Source organism: Amborella trichopoda, chromosome 2, assembly GCF_054954075.1.
Source record: "Amborella trichopoda isolate Santa Cruz 75 chromosome 2, AtrichopodaSantaCruz75HAP2 v2.0, whole genome shotgun sequence".
Classification (NCBI taxonomy): Eukaryota; Viridiplantae; Streptophyta; class Magnoliopsida; order Amborellales; family Amborellaceae; genus Amborella; species Amborella trichopoda.
Window position 1 is genome coordinate 32,886,150 of NC_142337.1, and position 3,851 is coordinate 32,890,000.

Consider the following 3,851-nt stretch of genomic DNA (forward strand, 5'->3'; position numbering starts at 1 on the left):
CTATGATATACTCAAAAATATTATGACACAAGGTTATGGTCATACCATAACGTTAAATAGAGTTTAGCATAGTTACAACTCATCAATGCAAAGACAACACAAAGTAATAAAACTCAAAATAGGGCAGATACCCCTATATGGTTTCTAACATCCTCTTGTACTTAAAATATTCTAAATCTGGAAATCCTTGTTTAGAAAAACAATTGTTTAGGATAAAATCTCTTTCATCATATTTTTCTCAATTATTACAATCCATACCCAATATACATTTTTGTTCAGTTCATCTCAATTTCCAAAATAGTGAGAAGTCTGCTACTTTTAAGGAAAATCATATCTTACACATAAAAACTCTTTTTTATGACCATTGAGCCTTACGTGTCATGTAATAATCATCATATCCCATCCATAACATAATACCACATTCACTTATATATGTAAGAATCATGTCGCGATCATGCATCACTTAAGTACTCACAAAATAAGAATACAATGCATCACATTATCTCATCATTTCGGAAAGTTCAAAACAATGCAGCATATAGCTTGAGGGAACATAAAGAATAGTCCATGCCCATCTCATATTCATGATACATCTCATGTGTTCTCATGTCATAAAACAGCTCACAAATAACAATCAATTCGCACATCCCACAAATCTCAAGCAATTACCAGTATAATGCTTGCACATGCAATATATCTTGAATTAGCCATATCCATTGGATCGATATTTTGAATCAAAGATCGTAGATCTAGGATCAAAGTACTTATGCATATGCCATGTGTCTCAAGCTCATACAAGAGTGGATACAAACATTCAAAAATCTCAATATGGAAGTACTGGCCAAATTCAAACTCATAGCTTCTATAACTAGTCCAATCCTTCTAATCATTAATTCACATAATACATCAAGATATATTATCAACAATTACTCACAAGATTTCATAAATTCAAAATAGTTTCTCTCAAATAAATGAATTCTCAATATATTAAAATATGGACAAAGGTAGAAAGGAGTCGTACTTTATAGTCTTAAAGCGACCAAGTCATAGTGTGTCAATCCCTTTGCTTTTGTTCCGTGATTTAGTTTCACCCTTTCTTTCTCTCTTTCGTCACTATCTCATTGTCTCATCCATTCAGATGTGTCTTTGGTCTTGATGACAATGTCTTTATACACTATCCGGGAGTAATCCATATCTAGACCAAGTCTCGGGTATTAAGTATTAAAACTCATACCTACAATTCAGTGAAACGTTTTATAACTCCCCTACTGATCTAAAAAGCTCTAAAAACTCCCAAGAACTTTCAACGACTTATACTCCATAGTGGAATTACTAAAAAGTAAAGTTCCTATACCCCATACACACATAGGATACAATATATATTGTTTTCTTAGTTTTTCAAGAAGAGTACCATCTACTTCTTTGGACATAACTTCGTATTTACATAATTTTTAATCATGAGACTTATTCTCAGCTAAACTACACTCAAAATGACACAACTTTCCTTCAGAAAGTAACTCATAATAATAGACCAAAGTGAGTCAAATAATTAACCCTCTGAGAATTATTATGGGGAATTTACTCATGAGATTTTGTTTTTGAAAACTAGACACATTTTCCTTTAATAATAATGCATCCCCTATAAATTTTAATGTTATTAGATGGTTCAAAAGTGGTACACACAGTAGTACAAAGTTCCTGAAAATTTTTCTCATAAATCTGGTACACTTTAGTAAATGGTCAATAACTTCCTAAATACATAGTACATGGCCATGAGACAATTTTCATGTTAAATTACACTCAAAAACACAAAATACGACAGAATATCATGCTCTTATATAAATTATATAATGCCCTACCATTCTCTAAAAAGCCGTCAAGTGTTTTGAAAATTTTCAGTCACAGTTTTCATGATAATGATACAATCAATTCTCAAAATCAAAGCACATACATCATGACAATCTTGATCAAGTGTTTATGCATTTTGAAAATCACATTATATACAATATATAAGGACTAAGTGCCCATATTAAAACCCTGGGCTCTGATACCATTTGTTGGTGTATAAGACCAAGAGGCTAATACACAACATTAAAAAAAAATTTATTTATTGAATTAAAATACAAGGTTTTAAATACATGAATATCTCAATACAAAACTATCATACATAAATTTCAGCCCACAAGCTTGGTTTATACACATTTGAATAATGAAAATTCATCCCTAATAGGCCCTTTACAAATCCCTTATAGAAAACTACAATTAAACTCAATACAATGTTCAAATGCTTACAATGTATATATCTACGACATATTACATGACTTACACTCAAAATTCCTCATTAAATCGAAATTAAATAGTGATCTCTTCATCGATCTTCATCCTAATCATATGCCACAATGTTTCACATACATAATATGCTTGCTAATAATAATCAAATGAGACTTCAATTTACATAAACAATAAAGTGTTGCATTAAGCTTATACCACAAGATTTTAAGAATAATCTCAAAATTCACATAATAAACTCAATTTTGTCAAACATGAATCACTAAATAATTGTGAATATATCAAATTAGCATGCAAATAATTATGGGTAAAACCATGGTTCGAACCTCTTGTGCCCGAGCCACGAGTGGGCTTTTTGAGAACTTAATTTTGTCCTAAAGATGAACGCACGAATGATTTATTTATCTCAAGGGAATCTATCCAATTTGGGAAGCTTATACACTTTTACAAACACTTCATATGATTCATAATCAATAATAAAATCAAATCACAGCAGTTTGCAAAAAGTATAAGAGAGATCCGATCAAAATATAGTAAGATAGAGCAAAACTATATATTATAGTCCACTGGACCACCAAAACGGGATTGCATGTAAAAGTGTAGACGCTAAATTATTCATAGAGGTGATAGATTGCTAGAATTTGAAACTCGAGTATGAGAAATGCACCAGAAAAATGTGTAGAGAAAATCAAGGATAAACTATTCTTAATCGAATGATCATCAAGGAATGAAGCTCATAGTCAATGGATGACTATCTTATAAAAGGCAATTATAAATATCATATGAAGCAATGGATAAAAAGCTTACAAAGCTATTGTAACTAAGAATTTACAGCAATCTTTGAAGTAGAAGATGATGAAGAATAATAAGAAAAAACTCGACGGAAGGTTACCTTGATAATTACAGTCCTAACAGTCTCATACTCTGATGCGTACAAGTCGGGCATAGTCATGAGTAGGATATACATGACAAGCATATTTTTACGCTTCCACTTGGCATATGCATCTCTCATAGCCTGTGATGCATTCCCTCTAGGCAGAGACGGTGGAACCTCGGTGAAGATATCACGGAAACCTTCCTCATAGAGCACATAACGAATCTTGTGTTTCCATGTAACATAGTTTGTGCCATCGAACCTCTCAATTTGTAAACTTTCAGGAATGATACATTTTGCAGCCATGTTTTCTTGTACCAAAAGTACAAAATAACAAAATAAAACAAAATAGTGGTCGAATATGGGCAAGGATGTCAGATAGTGTTTGAATTTTAATTTTTTTCTACAAATCCAAATCACTTGAAATTTTAGATTTGTGTTCTTCAAAATAGGTGAATCTACGAAAAATATCAAAAAACAATTTTACAAAAAATAAATTAACCAAAATACCCCCAAACTTTTTTGGGGGGTATTTTGATCAATTTTTGTTACATGAATTATTTGTTTATATTTTTATTAGGTGCGCTTTGATGAGAAGAACATGCCTAAAATTTCAAGTGATTTGAATTTTTTTAAAAAAATTAAAATTTAAACACTATCAAACATCAGTGAGTGTCAGATTTGCTAC